Here is a 6,147-nt window from a genome sequence, read left to right as displayed (position 1 = left end):
GGGGGACAGAATTGTCTCTGGTTGAGAACTATTGCTTTATTGTTTTCACTTTCAATCATAAGTCTATTACCTTAGGTCTTGGTCACATTTCTCTAGTTAGATCCCTAAATATAAGTCTCTAAACTCATTTATACATGTATACCTTGTTTATTGTACTTTGGAATTACTGTGTATTTTACAAATTGAAGGTTTGTGGCAACACTGCATTGAGGAAGTGTACTGTAACCATTTTCCCAACAGCAGTTGCTTACTTTTTGTCTCTGTTGCATTTTGGTAATCTTTTTAAAGACTGTAACTTCAGTATTTTTTTTTCTCAAGATTTTGTTCATTTATTTGACAGAGCACAAGTAGGTTGAGTGGCAGGCAGAGGGAGAGGGAGAAGCAGAATCCCCACTGAACAGAGAGACTTATGCAGGGCTTGATTCCAGGACTCTGGGATCATGACCTGTGCTGAAAGCAGACACATAACTGACTGAGCCATTCAGGAACCTCACATTCTTGTAATTTTTTCAATAAAATTTTTCATTATATTTATTATGGTGACCTGAGATCATTGATCTTTGTCACCTCTATTGTAATTTTTCTGGGGTTCTATACCCATTTAAGATGGCAAAATTAATTGATAAGTGTTTGTGTTCTGACTGCCACCAATTGACTATTCCCCCATCTCTATCTCTCTACTTAGGGGTCCCTATTACCTGAGACAAAACAATGTTGATATTAGGCCAGTTAATAGCCCTACAATGGCCTTTAAGGATTCAAGTGGAAAAAAAAAGAGTCACACATCTATCATCTTAAATTAAAAGCTAGAAATGATTAAGCTTAGTGAGGAAGGCATATTAGAAACAGGCCAAAAGCTAGGCCTCTTGTGCCAAATAATTTACCAAGTTATGAATGCAAAAGAAAAGCTTATGAAAGAAATTAAAGGTTCTAGTCCCAAGAACGCATAGATAGTAAGAAGTGAAACCACCTCCTTGCCCATATGGAGAGTTCTAGTGGTTTGGAGAGAAGATCAAACTAGCATCAACAGTCCCTTAAGTCAAAGCCTAATCCACAGCAAGGCCCTAAATCTCTTCAATTCTAGGAAGGCTTAGAGAGATGAGGAAGCTGCAGCAAAAATATCTGAAGCTAGCAGAGGCAGGCTCATGAGGTTTAGGGAAGAAGCTCTCTCTATAACATAAAAGTAGAAGGCGAAGCATCAAGTGCTATTGTAGAAGCTGTAGCACATTTAACTAGAAAATCGAACTAAGATAATTAATGAAGGTGGCTACACTAAACAGTAGATTCTTAATGTAGATGAAACAGCCTTATATGGAAAGATACCATCTAGGACTTTCATAGTCGGAAAGGAAAAGTCAGTGCCTGGCTTCAAAACTTCAAAGGACAGGCATACTTTTCTGTCAGTGGCTAATGTAGTTGGTGACTTTAATTTGAAGCCAAGGCTCAGTTATCATTCTGAAAATCCTAGGGCCCTTGAGAATTATGCTAAATCTACTCTACTTTTGCTCTGTAAATATAACAGCAAAGCCCGAAGACAGCACATCTGCTTACAGCATTGTTTACTGAATATTTTAAGTCCGTGTGGAGACCAACTTCTCAGAAAGGCAGATTCCTTTCAATATATTACGTTCATTGAAAATGCACTGGGTCACCCAAGATCTCTGGTGGAATATCCAATGAGATTGATGTTGTTTTCATGCCTGGTAATGCAACATGCATTCTGCAGTTCACAGATGAGTAATTTCAATTTTAAAGTCTTTTCTTATTATCATGTTCAATTAGCCAGCGTATAGTATATCATTAGTTTTTGATGTAGTGTTCAACAATTTACTAGTTGCATATAACACCCAGTCCTCAACACTGCATGTGCCCTCCTTAATACCCACTACCTGGTTACCCATCTGCCACCCTCCTCCCTTCTGTGTCAAGTTTTAATATTTAAGAAATATACTGTATAAGGCTATAGCTATTGTAGATATTGATTCCTCTGTTGGATCTGGGCAAAGTCAATTGAAAACCTTTTGGAAAGTATTCACCATTCTTTATCCCATTAATAATATCTGTGATTCCTGGGAAGAGGTCAAAAGAACAACATGAACATGTATTTGGAAGAAGTCAATTCCAACCCTCATGGATGACTTTGAGGGGTTCAAGATTTCAGTGGGGGAAGTAACTGTAGATATTATACAAATTGCAAGAGAAATAGAATTATAAGTGGGGCCTAAAAAAGTGACTGAATTGCTGCAATCTTAATAAAACATTAGCAGGTGAGGAGTTGCTTCTTTTAGATGAGCAAAGAAAGTGGTTTCTTTAGATAAGGATCCACTCCTGGTAAAGATCTACTTTACCTACTGTGTATTCCTGATAAAGATCTACATAACCTACTGTGAAGGTTATGGAAATGACAACAAAGGATTTATAATATTACATAAACTTAGTTGATAAAGCAGCAGAGTTGGGAAGAATGGACTCCAATTTTGAAAGAAGTCTTATTATGGGTAAAATGCTATCAAACAGAATTGCATGCTATGGAGAATTTGGTAATGAAAGAGTCAGTTGAGGTAGCAAACTTCACTATTGTATTATTTTAAGAAACTGCTACAACCACCCCAGCCTTCAGCAACTACCACCTTGATCAGTCAGCAGCCATCAACATGCAGGCAGGACCGTCCACCAGCACAAATATTAAAACTTGCTGAAAGCTCAGATAATGGTTATTATTTTTTTAGCAGTGGTTTTTTTAAACTAAGGTTTAGACATAATTCTGTTGCACACTGAATAGTCTATAGTGTATAAACATAGCTTTTGTATGCACTGGGAAACAAAATTCTTGTGACTCTCTTTATTGTAATATTTGCTTATTTTAGTCATCTGGAACCATACCTCAGGATCTCTAAGATAATCTTTTTTGTGTTCTCTAGTGTATTGTTTTTAAATGTAGGAACTAACATTTTATTTCTGAATTCATAGTTTCCGAAGAAGGAACTAACACTTATCAGTGTTCAGGATTCCTCAATCCCTTTCCTTACTAGAACTTCTCCACTCCCAGTAAGTCTCCCTTTCTGCCTCCCACCAAGCCCACCCAACTATAAATATTATGTGCCCTCTTATCCATTTTTTTTCCTCTTTAGATAAATGGTAAGGTCTAATTTCTTTTCCTTACTTTTACCCAGCCAGTCTTACCAGAGCCCCATTTCTTTTGTTTCCTAGCCCAATAGATAATGAAGAGAAATTGAGTAATGAATTTTTGCTCTTCCCATTAGTGAGAGGAATGGACAGGGCTGTTGAGCAGATCACACACACAAAAAAGGGAGCCCATGCTTAGAGAAGTAGAGATAATTATGGGCAAGGTCACTGGAATACAGCTGATCTCAAGTGATCTCATTTCTGGTATTTATGCAGGTTCTAAGAGTAGTTCAGGAAAGGTCTGTATTTCTTGTCTAGCACATTCTTATATTTTCTAAGCTCTTCTTTATTCTTTCCAGCATCATAAAAAATGGTCCAAGATCAGCAATGGTAGCAGTTTCTTTATTGGAGCTGGTAGAACTGAAGCAACCACACCAAAACAAAACCCCACATACAGCTACCTGTTTGGATAGAAAACGCTTAGATTTTCTTAAATTAACATGGGTTATTGAGAGTTGGCTATAAGTTTTAATAGTTTTAGATGCAGGTGCACTCTTTTTGCAAAGGCTTCTAGAAAGGATGATGTCAGGAAATTTAGCTCTGTATTAAGAAGAAATAAATGCATCTGCATATATGAATCCACTTGACATTCTCACTTCTATTTGTCATTAATGCCTGTATCAAATAACAGATTCTCAGTAGATCTTTTCCTAACAGGCCGAGTTGGAATTAAAGCTTCTCTTCTGTGTACCCTCATGGTATCTACTTGCCTTTTTAATAGTGATGTGGTTATTTTTATATATTTCTGTCTCCCAAGATTATGAATTTTTTTAAATTTATTTATTGTCCTCTTAGGACCTAGCACAGTGCCTGGCAGAAAAATCTTGTGACAATAAATGCAGTCATTTATTGGGGTTCTGCTATTTGCCAGATTAGATTTTTAGGAACTTCACGTAAATCATCTCACTTAATTTTCATCGCTCTGAGTGAAATTTTCTTTCTGGCTTATTATCCAGAACCTAAATCATCTCACTTAATTTTCATAACTCTAAATGAAATTTTCTTCCTGGCTTATTATCCATAACCTATGACAAGTTTTCCCAAACCTGAGATTGTGCCTTTCACTGCTGATTTTAACAAACTCAGTTAAGATTTGCTATTTTGTGTGAGCTTAACAGGCAAATGTATTGACTGTATTATGTTTGCAACATCTCCTTTGCCTACCAGTCCAGAAGCAGTTATAGGGAGTGTGTTCAGATGGGAAAATATCTAGATGGCTAGGAGTTCTGAATTCATAGTTCTTTAAGAAGGAACAGATCGCTAAGATGTATCAATGTAGGGACTTCCTAATACAGTTTCTGTTAATATTAGGTAGTGTCCAATAAGTTTTGGGAATACTCAATAAGTGATTCTAATAGGGAATTCTGTCTGGTAAGAGGATAATACTCACAAAAAGTGTTTTGTGATGGTTTTGTCTTTTAGAATCAATAACAGCTTGAAAGGACAGATAGAGTTCCACCCACTATAGAGATTAGAGAGATTTTTAAAGCTGGTGGCTTGTTTTCTTCTCTTGTCTTCAGGTGGCTGTGAGACCATTATTTTTTTTAAATGTTGATTGTAAAATAATCATATTAAATAAATTTTGTTGCTGCTGGTACCAGCAAAATGAATGACTATTTCCAGCCTTCTTATTTATAAAACTCATTTTCAAATAAAACTCCCACAGAGGTATCAGATTGATGGATTCTAACCCATGTACCTATACCTTGGCAATGAGTAAGTTTGGGAAATGAATCTTTTAAAAAAAATCCTTTATTGGCAAGTCACTGTTATTCTAGTGGGATTACCAAAATGTGAGGGTATTCAAACCTTTTAAGAAGCCACAACACAGGGGCACGTAGGTGGCTCAGTTGGTTAACCATCTGCCTTTGGCTTAGGTCACAATCCCAGGTTCTGGAATGGGTTCTGGAATCCATCCTGGAATAGAGTCCCATGTCTAGCTCCCTGCTCAGTGGGGGGTCTGCTTCGCCCTCTGCCTTCTTCCCTCCCTACTCATGCCATGCTCCCTCTTTCTCAAATAAATAAAGTGAAATCTTAAAAAAAAACCAAAAAGAAGCCACAAAACCTAGAAGTATCTACATATAAATCATTTGCAATGACCTCAGATATAAACACAGATGCATGTCACTTCCTACCCGAGGGAAGATGTGATCAGATTACTTCCATGGAATTCAAATGTGGTTCAATCCCTCTTTCTGTTAGCATCCAACAGTTAGATGGGAGAGGTAAGGAGCAGTTTTTTAGTGTTTGTACTTTGAATTAATTATAGAGTCAAACCTCATCAGCAGAGAATAAGGAATTAATTCATATAAAATGTTGGTATAGCTTAATCTTTGAAAACAAATCATTTCTTTTTTTAAAATATTTTATTTATTTATTTGACAGAGATCACAAGTAGGCAGAGAGGCAGGCGAGACAGAGAGAGGTGGAAGTAGGCTCCTCAATGAGCAGAGAGCCCAAAACGAGGCTCTGTCCCAGGACCCTGGAATCATGACCTGAGCCGAAGGCAGAGGCTTTAACCCATTGACCACACAGGATCATTTATTATTTATTTGGGCTCACCCCCAAAATCATGTATTTCTGACAAGCAGACAGCAAACTATTGAGACTATAGTCTCTTTAATTGAGGTCCAAACCAGAAATGAGACAAAAAAGAGAAGAAAACTTGCATTCCCACCAACAGTGTAAGAGGGTTCCCCTTTCTCCACATCCTCTCCAACATATGTTGTTTCCTGTCTTGCTAATTTTGGCCATTCTAAGTGGTGTAAGGTGGTATCTCAATGTGGGTTTTTTTTTTTTTTAATATTGTATTTATTTATTTGACAGAGAGACACAGCGAGAGGGGAACACAAGCAGGGGGAGTGAGAGAAGGAGAAGCAGGCTTCCCACCAAGCCGGGAGCCTGATGCGGGGCTCGATCCCAGAATCCTGGGATCATGACCCGAGCCGAAGGCAGACGCTT

Source organism: Enhydra lutris, unplaced genomic scaffold (genome assembly GCF_002288905.1).
Source record: "Enhydra lutris kenyoni isolate GAN:26980312 unplaced genomic scaffold, ASM228890v2 scaffoldscaffold4, whole genome shotgun sequence".
NCBI lineage: Eukaryota > Metazoa > Chordata > Mammalia > Carnivora > Mustelidae > Enhydra > Enhydra lutris.
The sequence above is the reverse complement of the archived record's forward strand: the minus strand, read 5'-3'. Positions refer to the sequence as shown.